This window comes from Aegilops tauschii, chromosome 3 (genome assembly GCF_002575655.3).
Source record: "Aegilops tauschii subsp. strangulata cultivar AL8/78 chromosome 3, Aet v6.0, whole genome shotgun sequence".
Taxonomy (NCBI): domain Eukaryota; kingdom Viridiplantae; phylum Streptophyta; class Magnoliopsida; order Poales; family Poaceae; genus Aegilops; species Aegilops tauschii.
In genome coordinates this window covers 121486111-121504277 of record NC_053037.3, presented here as the reverse complement: position 1 = coordinate 121504277, position 18167 = coordinate 121486111, and positions in this window count along the sequence as shown.

Here is an 18167-nt window from a genome sequence, read left to right as displayed (position 1 = left end):
ATGCGGCTCTGTTGAGCCCTGGAATGTTGAGCAGACGCGCAGCTCATTGTCCTCGCCAGGACGAGGAGCCGCGCCAGGTGGTAGGCGGCGGTAGCCACGTATGGCTCTCGCCTCTTGAAGCTCCTCGGTCGTCCTGGTGATGAACTCCTGAGCACCTGGCACCCGTGCCTTGTGCCCTTGTGAGGGAAGCGTGCGATGAAGCATGCCTCCATGTGGTGACCGAGCGCCTCCCTCGTGACGTTGGCTAAGTCAGCTGCCCTCCAGAAGAGAGCCCCCGAGCCCAGCCTGAGGAAGGCGCCGGGTGCGCCTTCCTATGCGAAGGAGGGAGGCGCCCCATCTATGGGCACAGATACTGAGGTGGTGCCGCTGGAGACACCGCTCTCCTGAGGCTCTTGGCGGAGCAGCTGCTTCTTCTCTTGTGGACAGTCTCATGAGGGCAGATAGTGTCGTTGTTGTCTAGGTCTTCAACTGCTGCAGCCTGTTAGGCACGCTCGAGAGAGCACACAACATCCTTCTCCTCGGAGGCGATCATGATGATGTCGCGGTTCCCTGGCATCTTAAGGATGTTGTTGCCATGGTGGGTCACCGCCATGAACTTGGTCAGGGCCGGATACCCTAGGATGGCATTGTATGGGAGGCGGATGTGGGCGACGTCAAAGTCGATGAGCTCGGTGCGGTAGTTATCGCGTTGGCCGAAGGTGACAGGGAGGCGGATCTGCCCTATAGGGGTGGTGGAGTCGTCGGTCACTCCTGAGAAGGGCTTGGTAGGCTGCAACTGATCATATGGCACTTGGAGGCGGTCAAACGTCTCGATGGAAAGAACATTGAGCCCTGCACCACCATCGATGAGGGTCTTGGTGACAAGGACATTGCTGATGACGGGCGAGCATCGGGAGGGCGCCGACAGTTGCCGCGCACTTGAGCTAGTCGGACGAGCTGAAGGTGATGGTGCACTTGGATCACCTGAGCGGGCATGTGGCCTCGAGTCTGGGGAGGGCCGCGTTCACTTCATGAGCGAATTGCTTGAAGATGCGCTGGGAGGCAGGGACCTGGGCGCCTCCCAAGATGCAGGCGACGGCGCGAGGCTCCTGGAAGCCCCCTCGTCCTGGTGGTGGTCTTCGTTCCTTCTTAGTGGTGGTGGCAGCGGAGGGAGGCCGGCATTTCCCAAAAGACGGTCCTCACGAGGCTGGTCTCTCCAGGCGCCCTCGCGAGGCTGGCCTTGCCAGCGATCCCCACAAGGCTGGTCACGCCAGTCCTGGCGGGGGCCGCGGTCGTCCCAACGTCCTCCGCTTCTTCCTCCTCCGCGACTGTAGCCTCGATCATTGCGCTCGGGGCGTCGACCGAGGCGCCCATCGCGAATGGCCATGATCTCATGACAATCGTTGGTGTTGTGGCTGTGTACGTTGTGGAAGACGCAAAATGGACGCCTGCCTTTGGACGACTCCGGGTGGTCGCAGCCGTGCTTCATCTCTAGTTCAGCCGCAAGCACGGCAGCCCCCTTGCGCTTCACATCCTTGGCCTTGGCCTTCTTGTCTTCTGGGTCGGCCGCTGGGAGCTCGAGGAGGGAGAAGCGCCCCTCCTCCACTCTCGCGCACTTCGTAGCCATGTTGAACATCTCCAGAGCCATGCACAGGTCCTCGTGAATGGCAAGCTCCTCCTTCATCTTGACACCATGGACGCCATCGAAGAACGCCGAGATGATGGCTTCGTCAGAAACCTTGGGGATCTTAGAGGCGAACGCTATTAAAGCGCTGGATGTACTTCTCTAGGGTCTCCCCTGGCTGCTGCTTGATGCGCCGCAGGTCACCCGCGGCAGGCGGGCGATCGCGAGTGCCCTGGAAGTTGGCGACGAAATGCTCGTGCATCTCGCCCCACGAGGAGATCGATCCTGCAGGCAGATTCAGGAGCCACGAGCGCACGCCATCCTTGAGGGCCATGGGGAACCAATTCGCCATGACCTTCGCGTCGCCACTGGCTGCCTTGATGCTCAGCTCGTAGAGCTCCAGGAACTCCACAGGGTCCGGGGTGCCGTCGTAGCGTGGAGGCAGGTCAGGCTTGAGCTTGCCTGGCCAGACGACGCTGCGTAGCTCAGGGGCGAAGGTGCGGCAGCCCGTCGTGGTCAATGGAGCTCGTCGTGGAGGTGGAGCTTGATCTTGGTGCTCGCGCGCTGCCACTGCAGGCGGCACGCAGTCTTGACATGGTGGTGGAGGGAGCGCTAGAGCACCTTCTTGCGGCCGCTGGACCTCCTGGCAGCTTTCCTCTTCGCGTGTGGGCGCCCGGCGTGGCAGGTCACGCCGCGGGCCCGCGCGTCTTGGACCGAGGGCGACGTCCTGACAGGGAGGTGGCGGAGGCGCCCCATGGGCTACATCGCCCGCAGCAGGCGACGGTCGAGGCGAGCCCCCAACCGCGCTGACTAGCTGGGCGATGCGGTCCAGCCAGTCCTCGTAGAGGTCGTCCAATGGGCGGTAGTGCAGGAGCTCACACAGCATGAGTAACACAGCCTGCGCGTTCTTCGGACCGTGACGAGCGTGGGACGACGAGCCGGCCGGAGTCAGCGACGGGGTGGCGGTGCGTCCGTCCCGCCACACGGAGGGGTGCTGCGACAAAGCTTGCTGCTCGTGCCCTGCCGGGCCGGTGACGGCGTTGGCGGCAGGTGATGGAGAACAACTGGGAGGCCCGCCGACGGGCGCCGTCAAGGCGACGCGCACGGCGAGAGCATCTTGACGCTTAGCACGGGCTCGGCGAGCATCTGCAATGGAGACAGTGAAGCGGCAGCGAGTCGGTCGACAGAAGAGAAGCTTCGACGCACCCATACCTGGTGCGCCAAATGTCGGATCCGCGGCTCCGCACACCCTTGAGAGGTTCGAACACTGAGGTGCGTCCGAAGAACTCCCTCTTCCCGACCTGCCGGCCCAATGATTCCACAGCCTAGCTCGACGAACCCGAGGGAAAAGAGACACAACAGTTTATCCTAGATCGGGCAACCTTCCGGTGTAATACCCTACTCTAGCTTTGTGGTGGATTGCCTCGAGGGGCTAAGGATGAACTAGTACAGTGGTTGAACAGCCTCAGGAGGAGAGGTGTTCTTGAGCCCGATGAGCTGGTGGGTGAGAGGATGGTGTGAATGATCCCTCCTTGTTTTCCTCTCTATGGTGGTGGCTAAGCCCTATTTATAGTGGCCTTGGTCCTCTTCCCAAATGTAGGCGGGAAGGGATCCCACAACGGCCAAATTCAAAGGTAGACAACTAGTACAAGTTATCCTAACAAAAGTAGTCTTCGCTTGCAAAGACTCTAGTGGTGATGCTACAGTGGGCTCCGCGATGACCTCAGTCCTGTCATCCTGGCGGTCTTGGTCTCGTTGCACCAATATGGAAACCTTTGTCTGATTCCTTGAGACTCCATGCCTGCGCTTGCCTCCTTGGCTCCAAAGGGGAAACTGGTACACTGTGCCCGTTGGCGCCCTCCTGGCCTTGGTCGTCATGGCTCACATCACGTGAATCTCATGAGGTGCACCTTGGCTTGATATCTCTGCTCCTCGGGAGCCAGCCTAGTGATGCTGCCCCTCCCAGGGAGGTCTTGGTGTCGTCCGCCCCGCGAGGCTTGGCCCCCTCGCGAGGGTCTTGAGTCGTTGCTGCTGAAACTTGTCGTATTACGGGTTCCAGCCAAACCCTTAAGGTTCGAACACTGGGGTGCGCACGAAGATCTCTCCTCTCCCTAGCTCACGCTCTCACGGCAATCTCAAGGCCTAGCTCGACGAACTCGCAGAACAAAGGGACACAAGGTTTATACTGGTTCGGGCCACTGGTGTGGTGTAATGCCCTACTCCAGTGTGGTGTGGTGGATTGCCTCTTGGGCTGAGGATGAACAGTACAAGGGGAAGAACAGCCTCCTGAGGAGAGGTGTTGTTGTGCTTTGTGACCTTGTGTGTGTGTGTCTTGGCGGGTTGGATCTCGTCCAAGATCAGATGCCACTTGTCGGGGTAAATGGCCACGGGTAGCCATACCGACTACTCCTGGCTCTTCAGAAAATTTATCAGGCCTTTGGGCCTTCAAGCACTCCAAGCATCCGGGCCGCCTTCCCCGGCCGGCTACCACTAAAGCCGACTCCCGGAAGGCGACCCAGCCGCACCGACTCCAAGAAGCCGGCCAAGAAGGACGCCGACTCCTAGAAGCCGGCCAAGATCACAACCACTCCTACATAACGACGACTTGACGTGGCATGGCCACAGTGCGGCCCACGACCCCCTAAGCCCGAGGCGGGCATGGCTACAGGAGGCCGTACGGGGGGGATGTCTCCCGTGCGGCCCGGCACTGTAGCCACGCCAGCTACGACGTCATCCACGACCCACTCCTGTACGGCCCAAGGACTGCGGGCCCCTTCAGCCAGAGAGAGGCGTGAAGGCGGCCCAGCTCTTCCTAGTCGGCCAAGAGTATAGCCGGCCTCCAGAAGCCGGCCACTCCCTTCCTCGAAGCAGGAGCCCCATTAAGGAGACAAGACGGGGTGGGGCTACAGTGATAGCCCCCGAGGCGGCCCACTGTAGCCACGCTCACCTCGACAAAGCCCTCATCATCAGAGGCGCGGCTACAGTAAGCAGCCGCCGACAAAGCCCTAGGCGGTGGGGCCGGCCTGTCGACCAGGTAACCGGCAGTTGGCGGGACCCACCAGCCGGCGGGACCCACCAGCCGGCGGAGAAGCCGGCGAGCGTAGACACTGACGGCTGGGGCCAGATCCCAGTCGGATTACAATTGTACCCCCGGCGGGTAGGCCTATATAAACCCCCCGGAGCACCCATGCAAAGGGTTCGCACCTCTGCATGTTTGGCTTCCAAGCATAGCACACACATACACACCGTAGGTAGAGAGAAGGTAGAGCTAGCCTTGTTCTTGTTCTCCCTTGATCCCAACAGCTCTAGGAGCGATTGTAGCTACCCCTTATCGATCTAGCGATCATGCGGAGACCCCGCAGAGCAGGACTAGGGGTGTTATCTCCTCGGAGAGCCCCGAACATGGGTAAGATTCGCCGGCGTGGATGTCTTCGCCTCATCCCGTTTCCAGGCACCGGCGACGTTTTATTGGCTCCCACAATGGTAAGCCATCCCTTGGCATATGTCGCACCACCCACCCGACATTTGGCGCCCACCGTTGGGCCAGGTGCACCGTCGTCCGGAGACCTGTTCTGGACGGGAGCCCTCTTCCTCCCCCGCGAGCGCAGTCAGCCTGCAGCGCCCGATGGCGTTTGCCTCGACGCGCTGCAAGGCGTCGACGATGCCTGCGCAGCGAGCCGCCTCGCCGATCTGCTCGGCGAGACTCGCATCTCCGACGAGCCTGCATCCGACGCAGGCACCGACTACCCCGAGAGCCGCCTCGTCAGCCTCCTCAACCAACTTCACGTCTCCAGCGAGCCCGCTGCGGACATGGAGTCGGTCGGCTCCACCGACCCGATGCTCATCGACTCCGACACCGCGTCGCTCGACGCTTACCCCTCCGACGTGGTGGTCTTCGACGACCCCCTCCCTCGAGCTGACAGCGGCAGCAGCGCTGTCACCGAAGTGCTGGTCATCAGCCACGTCTCCAACTCGGGCGAGGACGCCCGCGACGCTCAGCAAGCGGCGATGCCCGACCTCTCCATCCCCATCACGGCCGACGCCGACGCCGAGACCCTGGAGGCACGCCGTCTTGCCCTCATCACAGACAGCAAGAAGATAGCCTCGATGAGACGCCTCACCGAGGCCCACCAGCGCGAAGTTGACCACGCCGCCTAGCGGCCCGAGCCGAGCCGGTTTCGTCCAGAAGCGCGGCTCAGCCGTTGCCAGCATGCTGGGCGCAGATCGCCCCGTCTACGCCACCCCGCTCGAGAATCTGCGAGCCGCTCAGGCGGATGCAGAGGAGCTCAATGGGCTGGGAGCCGATGAGCTCCCCTACATGACAAGACGGATCCAGCAGCTGATCGACGCGGCTGCAGAGCGGCACGAAGCCGGCGCCCGAGCTGATAGCCATCCCCCGCGCCGGGAGCACGCTGCGACGTCCCGCTCGTCGACTGCGAGCGGCGCGCGCCAGAAGAAAGACAAGGTGCCGGCTGCCAGCCGCAGCCGGACTCGCATCACTATCGAGCGCGACGCGGATGGCCGCCCTCGGGCGGTTGAATACCAAGGTAACCTGCCGCCTCCCCCGCCTCGAAGAGAAAGACGCCTCACTCCGCCGCCCATCACACATCCGACTCTTGGCGACCGACTCGGCCGCCGAGAAGGAGTCGGCGAGAGTGACGTCCGCCACAGGATCGACCGCCTTGCTCGATCCTTGGCGTTAGAAGAAGAAGACGATGTCGAACCGCCATGCTTTGCCCCCCGCATCCGCGATGAGCCCTTCCCCAAAGGGTTCTCGCTTCCCAGAGACACACCCAAGTACAACGGCTCGGTGAAGCCGGAAGATTGGCTCATCGACTACTCCACAGCCGTCAGCATCGCCAACGGCAACCGGCGCGTCGCCATGAAGTACGTCCCCTTGATGCTGCAGGGCACGGCGCGCACGTGGCTCAACAGCCTCAAGCCCTACAGCATCAACAGCTGGTTGGACTTCACCGAAGTTTTCGTCCGCAACTTCACCAGCACCTACAAGCGGCCTCCCAAGCCTCGCCAGCTCTCCCTCTGCGTCCAAGGGCCCAACGAGTCGACCCGCGACTACCTCACGCGATGGGCCGAGCTCCGCAACTCCTGCGAGGGAGTGCACGAGGTCCAGGCCATTGAATACTTCACCGCCGGGTGCCGAGAGGGCACCCTCCTCAAGCACCGACTCCTCTGCGACGAGCCGGCTACCCTCGACGAGTTGCTGATCACCGCCGACAAGTATGCCACTGTCGACTCCTCCATGAAGACCGAGCTCCGAGTGGACGCCTCGGGAAAAGTAGTTGCTCTGGCTCCCAAGACGCCGGTTGGCGACCCTAACCGGCGCCCCTACGAGAATGACCACAAGCGCAAGGGCCCTATGCCGACTTCCTCCAGTCGGCAGGTGGCCACCATTGAAGATGAGCAGCCCGAGGAGCGGACCGCTCCCAAGAAGAAGGGTGGCCGGCCGCCCTGGCAGCCGTCCTTCTCCTACGAACAAGCACTCGATGCTCCCTGCAAGTTCCACAGCGGCGCGAAGCCGTCCAACCATACAACACGGAAATGCCACTGGCTCACCCGCATCACCAAGGGCGAAGGGATGGTGCCGCCTCCGCCTCTCGGCCCGCCGCCTCCAGCTCCCCAGCAGCTGGCGGCCCGGCCGGCAGTCGGCGCCATCGAAGATGAGTTCCCCGAAGCGCACGACGCCTACGTCGTCTTCACAAGTCAAGTCGACGACAAGCGCAGCCGACGCCGGCAGCACCAAGAAGTAAACACAGTCGCCTCTAGCACCGCCGAGTTCATGCACTGGTCGGAAAAGCCCATCAGCTGGAGCCAGGCCGACCACCTAGAGGTGATGCCTTCGCCTGGCTCCTATGCTATGGTCTTGGACGTCACCCTTGCGACGGAGAGGCGAGCCGCCAGATTTTCCCGCGTCCTGATAGACAGCGGAAGCAGTATCAACATACTGTACCGCGACACCATGGACAAACTGAACATCAAAGCAAAGCAGCTCATGCCGAGCCGCACCATCTTTCATGGCATCATACACGGCCTATCTTGCTCTCCAATCGGCAAGATCAAAATGGATGTTCTCTTCGGAGACAAAGATCACTTTCGCCGGGAAGCGATATGGTTCGAGGTGGTGGATTTGGAGAGCCCCTACCATGCACTGCTTGGCCGGCCTGCTTTGGCCAAGTTAATGGCTGTTCCCCACTATGCCTACCTGAAGATGAAGATGCCGAGCTCGAAGGGGATCATCACAGTAGCCGGCGACTACAAGAAGTCCATCGAGTGTGCCATGGCCAGTAGCCGGCTGGCCGAGTCCCTCGTGGTGGCCGAAGAGAAGAAGATGTTGGAACGGGTTGTGGCCATGACCGGCAAGCAGCCGACCTTGTCCCCCAACCCCAAGGACAGTGATGCGCAGGGCTCCTTCCAGCCTGTGAAAGAGACAAAGAAGATACCTCTAGACCCGGAGCACCCGGAGAGGTTCGCCGTGATTGGGGCGAACTTGGACAGTAAATAGGAAGGCGAGCTCGCCGACTTCCTCCGTGAGAATCGAGACATCTTTGCATGGTCCCCAAAGGACATGCCGGGCGTCCCGAAGGATTTCGCCGAGCACAAATTACATGTCCGAGCTGATGCGAGGCCGGTCAAGCAACCCCTCCGCCGACTATCAGAAGAGAAGCGAAGAATCGTGGGAGAAGAGATAGCCCGGCTCCTTGCAGCCGGCTTCATCATGGAGGTGTTCTTTCCAGAATGGCTTGCCAATCCAGTTCTGGTTCTGAAGAAGAATAACAAGTGGCGCATGTGCATAGACTACACAAGTTTGAACAAGGCCTGCCCAAAGGATCCATTTGCTTTGCCATGGATTGACCAAGTGATAGACTCCACAGCCGGATGCGAGCTGTTAAATTTTTTGGATGCATACTCAGGGTATCATCACATCAAGTTGGACCCGGTTGACCGCCTGAAGACTGCCTTCATCACACCCTTTGGAGCTTTCTGCTACCTGACAATGACATTCGGCTTGAGAAACGCCGGTGCCACTTTTCAGTGTTGCATGCAGAAATGTCTCTTGAAACAACTCGGCAGAAATGCCCACGTCTACGTAGACCACATTGTGGTGAAGACAGAGAAGCGCGATACCTTGCTGGAAGACCTGATGGAAACATTCGCCAACTTGCGCCGATTCCAGATCAAGCTCAACCCCGAGAAGTGCGTGTTCGGAGTGCCAGCCGGCTAGCTGCTAGGCTTCCTGGTCTCCGAACGCGACGTTGAGTGCAACCCTGTCAACATCAAAGCCATCGAGAGGATGGAGATTCCCACCAAGCTGCGAGATGTGCAGAAGTTCACTGGCTGCTTAGCCTCCCTGAACCGATTTATCAGCCGACTAGGAGAGAAGGCACTCCCCCTGTACCGACTCATGAAGAAGTCCACCCACTTTGAGTGGAATGATCAAGCCGACCAAGCCTTCCATGAGTTGAAGAAAATGTTGACCACTCCGCCTGTCCTGGCTGCGCCGACTGAGAAGGAGCCCATGCTCCTCTACATCGCCGTGACAAGCCGAGTCGTCAGCACTGTTGTTGTGGTCCAGCGCCCGGAGGAAGGCCGAGCCCAGCTAGTCCAGTGGCCGGTCTACTATCTCAGCGAAGTACTGTCCAGCTCAAAGCAAAACTACCCGCACTACCAGAAGATGTGCTATGGGGTGTACTTCGCTGCCAAGAAATTGAAGCCCTACTTCCAAGAGCACCCCATCACGGTCGTGTGCACTGCCCCGCTCGCTGAGATCATAGGCAGCCGGGATGCATCCGGCCGGGTGGCCAAATGGGCCATTGCCTTGGCGCCCTACACGATCTTCTATCAACCCCGCACCGCCATCAAGTCGCAAGCATTGGCCGACTTCCTCGTCGACTTGGCGGAGACCCAGTACTTACCTCCGGCTCCCGACTCAACCCATTGGCGGATGTACTTTGACGGGTCCAAGATGCGCACCGGCCTGGGAGCCGGCATCATCCTCACCTCTCCCAAAGGCGACAAGCTCAAGTACACGCTGCAGATCCACTTCGCCGCCTCCAACAACGTGGCCGAGTACGAGGCGCTCGTACATGGGCTCCGGCTAGCCAAAGAACTCGGCATACGCCGGATCCTGTGCTACGGCGACTCAGACTTAGTGGTCCAGCAATCATCTGGCGACTGGGACGCCAAGGACGCAAACATGGCAAGCTACCGATTCCTCGTCCAGCAGATGAGCGGATACTTCGAAGGGTGCGAGTTCCTTCACGTGCCAAGGGCCGACAATGACCAAGCAGATGCCCTAGCACGGATTGGCTCCACCCGACAGCCATACCGACTGGCGTCTCCCTCCAGCGCCTCCTCAAGCCGTCCATCAAGCCGTCTCCAGAGTCGGATTCCATCTTCGTACCGCCTGCGCCAGAAACAGCCGGATCCGGCTCAAGAAATCCCGCAGGCGGCACGGGGGCTTCGACGACTGCCCCGGGGACTGACGTAGTCGCACCCGGCCCAGGGACCTCAGAACCCGGCCCGAGGACTGCAGCAGTCGGCCCGGGGACTGCAACGACGCAAGAAGCGGTGGTCGACTCTAATGCAACACCCAACCCACCCACCCGAGTCATGGTGGCCACATTAACAGCAGAAGAAGTCACAGCTCCCTCATGGGCCCAGCCCATCCTCAAGTTCCTTGTCAGCAGAGAGCTGTCGGCTGATGAGATCGCAGCAAGACTAGTGCAACGACGAGCCGCAGCATACACAATAATCAACAGGGAGCTTGTGAAGCGCAGCATCACTGGAGTCTTCCAGCGTTGCGTCGAGCCTGAAAAAGGAGTGGCAATCCTCAAAGACATCCACCAAGGCGAATGCGGCCATCACGCCGCCTCAAGATCCCTCGTGGCCAAGGCTTTCCGCCATGGTTTCTTCTGGCCGACTGCCTTGGAGGATGCTAAAGAAATAGTCAAGAGCTGCAGAGGATGTCAAGTGTTCAGTTACAAACAACACCTGCCGGCTTCTGCCCTCAAGACCATTCCCCTCACCTGGCCTTTTGCCGTTTGGGGACTGGACATGGTGGGCCCTTTCAAGACAGCCCGCGGTGGCATGACACACCTGCTCGTTGCGGTGGACAAGTTCATAAAGTGGATCGAAGCCAAGCCCATCAAGAAGCTAAAAGGGACGACTGCCGTGACATTCATCACCGACATCACTACTCGGTACGGCATGCCGCACAGCATCATCACCGACAACGGCACGAACTTCGCCAAAGGCGCACTGGCACATTTCTGCGCGACACAGGGCATCCGACTGGACTTAGCGTTCGTTGCCCACCCGCAGTCAAACAGCCAGGTCGAGCGAGCAAATGGACTTATCCTCTCCGCCATCAAGACCCGATTGGTTGTACCACTGGAGCGATCGGCCGGCTGCTGGCTCGAAGAGCTGCCGGCTGTCCTCTGCAGTCTGCGAACTACACCCAACAAGTCAACCGGCTTCACTCCATTCTTCCTTGTGTACGGTGCCGAGGCTGTCATCCCAACAGACATCGAGTTCGACTCGCCTCGGATCACCATGTACACGGAGGAGGAAGCCAAAGAAGCAAGAGAAGACGGCGTCGACCTACTGGAAGAAGGCCGGCTGTTGGCCCTCAGCCGGTCCGCCATCTACCAGCAAGGCCTGCGCCGCTACTACAACCGCAAGGTCAAGCCAAGATCCTTCCAAGAGGGCGACCTTGTGCTCCGGCTGATCCAGCGAACAACCGGCCAGCACAAGCTCTCGGCCCCTTGGGAAGGCCCCTTCGTCGTCAGCAAGGCACTCGGCAACGACTCCTACTACCTGATCGACGCGCAAAAGCCAAGAGCACGCAAGAGAGACGACTCCGGCAAGGAGTCGGAGCGACCATGGAACGCAAATCTCCTAAGACGATTTTACAGCGTAAAAGCAGTATGTATCACGCTACCCCTTTTGTATTAAGTTACAAACCAACAGGCCCCCCGAACAGTACTCGGGGACTGCCTTTTATTTATCTATAAATGACGAGTGTCATATCCATGAATGTATTATTACATTTTGAAATCTTGTCTGGCACCGGGTCCGACTAGTCGGCCCGGGGACTGACCGCCTTTAGCTATATTCTAAGTTCTTCCCGAAGTCAGCAAAGTAGTGCGCCGGCTCCCAAGTCCTCTCTTGTTGAAAGTCGCAGATCAAAGAACTGACTGTCCGACTAGCAAGAGAGAAGACAGAAAGGACGCCCGCACGAAAAACGGCTAAGGAACAACTAACCTATATAGCAAAAAGACGGCATCCATATATGCCTGTCGGCTGTCACAGCAGTCGGCTGGCCGGCTTCCTATAAACTTAGCTTAAGTCCGGCAGAGCTAAAAGTACTTCCCCCTCCCCAATCGGCCAGGCACTCCCCGGCTACAGATTGTAGAGCAACTGTGTGACTAGGGAGGCGGCAACCAAGGGAGGGCGGCAAAGGAAAAGAGCAGAAGGACAAAAAGCGAAAGTACCAAGGAAAAACCGATTGCATAACTTATATACATAAAGCCGCCCACAGGCCGGCAACGGACTTAAGTTTGAATACACCCAGTGGGTGGAATTGTGCAGACTTAACCAAACACTGTTCAAAAGCAACAAGACATGAAAACAAAAGAAACAAGACTAAGGCGCGACTTGGAGGCCGAGCTGGTCGGTGAAGGCAGCTCGCCGGCTGAAGGAGTGGCCGCCTAGTTGGTCCCGGCTTGACCACCTCCCGCGGCAGGAGACGCACTCGCACGCGACGTAGTGCTGGAGGCGCGGTCAGGCTGGCCGGCTTCTCCACCAGCCGGCTCGGCGTCTTCACCCTCCTCCTCCTCCTCCTCCTCGCCCTCGTCGCTGGAGTTGATCTCCTCTGCCGAGTCCTCGCCATGCGCCGGATCCAGCCCGAACCAATCTTCCGGCTGGGCGACTCCATCGCCGTCCACCTCGGGGGCGAAGACACTGGTGTCAGTGTAGTCGGCGATCGCCGAAGCCCGCCGAATGATGGCCGGCCGCGCCGGCTCCAGCTCCGCGTCGGCTTGCTGCCGTTAGGTCGCCAGCTGGTCCAGGTTTAGGCCGGGATACCAGGCCTTGATGAACTCCAGCGCCCGCCTGGCGCTGGAGCGAGCCGCTGACGCCTTCCAAACCTCGAAGCGGCCGACGGCCACCTCCAGCCAGTCGGCGGTCCGACTGGGAGTACGCGGGACCACTTGGCCGGGCCAGAGGGCGGCCAAGACCGCCGACCCGGCACGCTGAAGCCGGCGGAGCAGCCTGTGAGCCGGCTCGATGCGAGCCTGGATCGCTAGGAGCTGCTCCTCCAGCGAGCGGCCGGCGGTCGGCGAGATCTCGAAGCCGGCTTGCCTCTTCGCCTAGCGACGAGCTTCGATGGCCTGGTTGGCGGCAGTAGAATAGCCGGGGAAGTACTCTGCGCGAAGAAGAAAAGGAAAGAAGAGCACCCAAATCAGGAAAACAAAGCCGAAGTGGCAGATGACAAGAAAGGATGAAGGGATAGACGACTTACCGTCAACCAGGTCCTCAATCTGGCCATAGCCGGAGACCAGAGTCTGCCTGGCCTCTGCCCAGCCGGCCGCCTCCGTCTCGAACTCGGCCTGGAGGGTGGCTTCGCGATCCTGCGCAGCCTTCAGCGCAGCCTTGTGGCCTTCCTCCTGGTCGGCCAGCTTCTTGACCAAGCGGTCGCGCTCCTGCACCAAGGCGGCGAGCTCCGCGTCCTTGGCACGAAGAGCAGTCTGGGACTCCCCTAGCTGTGCCCTCAGACTGGCATTGGCCGCTGCAGAGATATAAGAAGAAGAAAAACAATGAGAAATCATCAAGGAAGATCCGAGCCGACTGCTCAGCAGTCGGCCCGAATCTCGGGGACTACACCCAGTGGGTGCGTTGACGCGCCCCCACATGAGATAAAGATCAAGTCACATACCTTGGCTTTAAGTGAGATCGGCGGTCTTCTGCGTCAGCTCCCGAGCCTGGGAGTTGAAGGCGGCCGCTCGGAGGTTGTGGTAGTCCTGTAAGATGGACAGAAGACCGACGTGAGAACAAAAGTAGCAAAAACAAAATTTCCAAGAAGTTCCAAGCCGCGTGCTTAGCAGCCGACACGGAACTCGCGGACTACACCCAGTGGGTGCGCTGACGCGCCTCCACGAGAAAAATCAAGATCAAGAAAGAACGAAATGAGAATACTAACCCGAATGGCTGCCCGCGTGGCGAGGAATTCGTCGGTGAACTGCCTCAGTGCCGCGGCTTGGCTTTGCAGCCGGGTCCGGACGTCTTGTGCAGCGACGTTCACCACCGCTGTCCCTCCGCCCAGCGTCCACCCCGAGGTAGCGCTGGCAGCCTCCGCGTCTCGGGCCGATGAGCTGGAGCCCACGGCCGGCTGAGGCTCCGACGCAGCCTTCTGCGGTTCAGCCGCGGCCTTCCCCGCACGCCGGCTTGGCGGAACCCGGACTGCCACCTCAGCCCCCGCGGCCGGCTCGCCCCCCGCCGACTGTGCGGGCGCAGGCTCAGGCTGGCGGCCTTGGGTCGTCCTGGTCGGAGGAGTCGGCCCCGGCGCCTCCCCCAAGATGACGACGTCGTCGCCGCTTCCTCCCAGCCCCGGCTGGGAACCTCTGGCTCCCCCCGGCGAGGGATCCACGTCCCCGGGCGCCATGGTGCGCAGGGGGGTGACCATCAAGGCCTCCCCTGCCGCCGCTTCGGCCTCGGCCTCTGCCTGGGCCTTGGCTGCGGCCTCGGCGAGCGCCTTCGCCGCCTCCTCCTCCCGAGCTGCCTGGGCGGCGGCTGCCCTCCGTGCCTCCGCCTCCCGTGCTTCCTGATCCTCCCGCGCCTCCCGCGCGTTCCTTTCTGTCGCCTCCAGGAGGGCGGCGCGGAGATCTATGCGGTGGGTGGTGCTCCCAGATCCCCCTGGCGACTCGATGACGGAGCCGGCGTCCGCCCGCTCAAGTGATAGAGGAGCTCTGACCATTGAAAAAGAAGACGAAGACTCAAGAACCATCGAAGGAAAGAAAGAAGGACGGTACGAAGAAAGAGAGAACTTACGCCGACACAGTCTGCGGCTGCTTCACCACTTTGCGGAAACGAGCCGCCTTCGCGACCGCCTCTTCCCGCCTGGTGGCCGCCGCCCCACCCCTGGGCTTCTTCGTCCGGCTACCGAACATGCCCTGGGTGGCGCGACGCTTCTGGCCTCTACCCCGAACAGGCTGCGCCCCGGAGGAGCCCGCGCCGCGTTCGGACGCCGGCTGGCGATGCGGGACGGCTTCGGCTTCGTCCTCGTCCAGCCAGTCCTCGAAGGTAGCGGTGAACCCGGAGCCGCCTGCTTTGCCGCCGGCTTGGCCGCCAGCCGGCTCGGCGGCGTCCTCCATATGGACCGCCCGCAGGTCGGGGTCCTCCTGGTCGTGCTCGGTCCGGTCGGGGACGAAGCGGCACTCCACGTCCGCTCCGCCGGCCGGCCGAAGCAGAGGATTCTGTCAAAAAGAGTGAGCCGACTGAGTTAGAGTCGGCCCAGAGGAACTCGGCGACAAAGTTGAGAGAGAGAAAGCGAAAAAGAGAAGGGGAGCGTACCATAGGCGGAGGATTGGCGCGGCTGTATGGCTCCTTGCCGAATTGCCAGTCATCGGAAAGCTGACAGTTGGCGAGGTAGTTCACCATGTCGGCGGCGTCGGGCTGCGGCATCTCCTTGGTGCACATCCGGCTCGGATCGAGCTGGCCGCTCATCTGACAGATCAGATGAGGCTGGCTCTGGAGCGGGAGGACCCGGCGCGTGACGAACGCGGCCAGGAGGTCGGGCCCCGTCAGGCCCTCCGACTGGACCATCGCCCGCAGCCGGGCGATGGCGGCGTTTCCTCCCTGCGATAGCGTCACCGCCCGGAAGGACCACTGGGGCAGCCTCCCCGCCGGTGGGCCGGCTACATAAGCCGGCAGGTTGATGTAGTCGCCCCGTGGAGCGATGTTCCGCACGTAGAAGTATGACTTCTGCCACTTCTTCACCGATTGGATCAGCGTGATGATGGGGAAGGGGTTGTCGGAGCCCGATCTCCGCGACGCGATGAAGGCGCCAGTGTGGGCCGGCACGGCCTTGCTGCGCGTACCCAGCTTCGACTGGAAGAACTCCCCCCAGAGCTAGAGGGTGGGGAGGACGCCGAGATAGCCCTCGCACAGGGTGACGAAGGCCGACAGCAGCACCACCGCGTTGGGGGTGAGGTGGTGCGGCTGGAGCTGATAGAAGTCCAGCCAGGAGCGGAAGCAGGCGCTCACTGGAAGGCCGAAGCCGCGCAGGAAGTGTGAGCGGAAGACCACCCGCTCACCATCCCGCGGCGCCTGCCTGATTTCCTTCTCCGGCGCGAGGCGGACCTCCACTTTGTCCGCGCTGGGCAGACGCCGGGTGTCGCGGAGGAAGTCGATGTGGTCGTTGTGGACGATGGAGCCATCCCAATCCCCACCAAGCTGCTCTACTTATAGCCTCACGCGGCCGAAGAGGCCGGACGTGCGGGGGGGATGTGGGATTAACTGCGCCCACTCCCCCCACGTCTCGCGTTTATTACGCATAAGTACGAGTCGAAACTACCGCACGGAACGTGCGGGCGGTTTCGGGATACAAAGGATCCGCGCCTGGGCCGGGGCGCGGACGTGGCGGGCCCCCTCCCTGCGGCGACGTCCCGTCACGCGCGTGGGCTGGCAGGCTTTCCGGCCACGTGGCACACCAACGGCCCGAGGCCGGCCCGCGGCCCGGTGCAAGAGCCTGCGGGTTTCCGCCCCCCCCGGCTCCAGAAGAATTCGACTAAAGGCGGCGCGCCTGCACCAAGGCCGGCTCCAAGCCGCCGGCTTGTCACGATAGGAAGCTGATCGAGCTTCTTCAACCCCACTCCACCTCGAAGCTCAACCAGCTTCGGGGACTACTGTCGGGGTAAATGGCCACGGGTAGCCATACCGACTACTCCTGGCTCTTCAGAAAATTTATCAGGCCTTTGGCCCTTCAAGCACTCCAAGCATCCGGGCCGCCTTCCCCGGCCGGCTACCACTAAAGCCGACTCCCGGAAGGCGACCCAGCCGCACCGACTCCAAGAAGCCGGCCAAGAAGGACGCCGACTCCTAGAAGCCGGCCAAGATCACAACCACTCCTACATAACGACGACTTGACGGGGCATGGCCACAGTGCGGCCCACGACCCCCTAAGCCCGAGGCGGGCATGGCTACAGGAGGCCGTACGGGGGGGATGTCTCCCGTGCGGCCCGGCACTGTAGCCACGCCAGCTACGACGTCATCCACGACCCACTCCTGTACGGCCCAAGGACTGCGGGCCCCTTCAGCCAGAGAGAGGCGTGAAGGAGGCCGAGCTCTTCCTAGTCGGCCAAGAGTATAGCCGGCCTCCAGAAGCCGGCCACTCCCTTCCTCGAAGCAGGAGCCCCATTAAGGAGACAAGACGGGGTGGGGCTACAGTGATAGCCCCCGAGGTGGCCCACTGTAGCCACGCTCACCTCGACAAAGCCCTCATCATCAGAGGCGCGGCTACAGTAAGCAGCCGCCGACAAAGCCCTAGGCGGTGGGGCCGGCCTGTCGACCAGGTAACCGGCAGCCGGCGGGACCCACCAGCCTGCAGGACCCAGCAGCCGGCGGAGAAGCCGGCGAGCGTAGACACTGACGGCTGGGGCCAGATCCCAGTCGGATTACCATTGTACCCCCGGGGGGTAGGCCTATATAAACCCCCCGGAGCACCCATGCAAAGGGTTCGCACCTCTGCATGTTTGGCTTTCAAGCATAGCACACACATACACACCGTAGGTAGAGAGAAGCAAGAGCTAGCCTTGTTCTTCTTCTCCCTTGATCCCAACAGCTCTAGGAGCGATTGTAGCTACCCCTTATCGATCTAGTGATCATGCGGAGACCCCGCAGAGCAGGACTAGGGGTGTTATCTCCTCGGAGAGCCCCGAACCTGGGTAAGATTCGCCGGCGTGCATGTCTTCGCCTCATCCCGTTTCCAGGCACCGGCGACGTTTTATTGGCTCCCACAATGATAAGCCATCCCTTGGCATATGTCGCACCAACCACCCGACACCACTATTGTGGCGGCTAATCCTGTTTATAGAGGCCCTGGTTCTCTTTCCCAAATATTCTCTTTCCCTTAGGTGGTCTTCGCCTGCCAAAAGCTCTGGCAGTGACGCCGTCTTGGGCTCCACGGTGACCTCCCTCCTGCTGTCCTGCTGGTCTTGGTCTTGTTGCACTGATATGGAAACCTTTGTCTGCTGCCTCGGGACTCCTCGCCTGCGCTTGCCTCTTTAGCACCAAAAAGGAAACGAGGACACTGCGCGCGCTGGCGCCCGCCTGGCCTTGGTCGTCATGGCTTGCATCACAGGAGCCTCACGAGGTGCTCCTTGCCTTCATCTCTCCGCCCCTCGCGAGCCGGCCTGGAGAGGCTGCCCCTGAGGAGGTCTTGCGTCGTCCACCTCACGAGGCTTGTGAGGGAGTCCTGGATTAGGGGGTCCTCGGATAGCCGGACTATATCCTTTGGCCGGACTGTTGGACTATGAAGATACAAGATTGA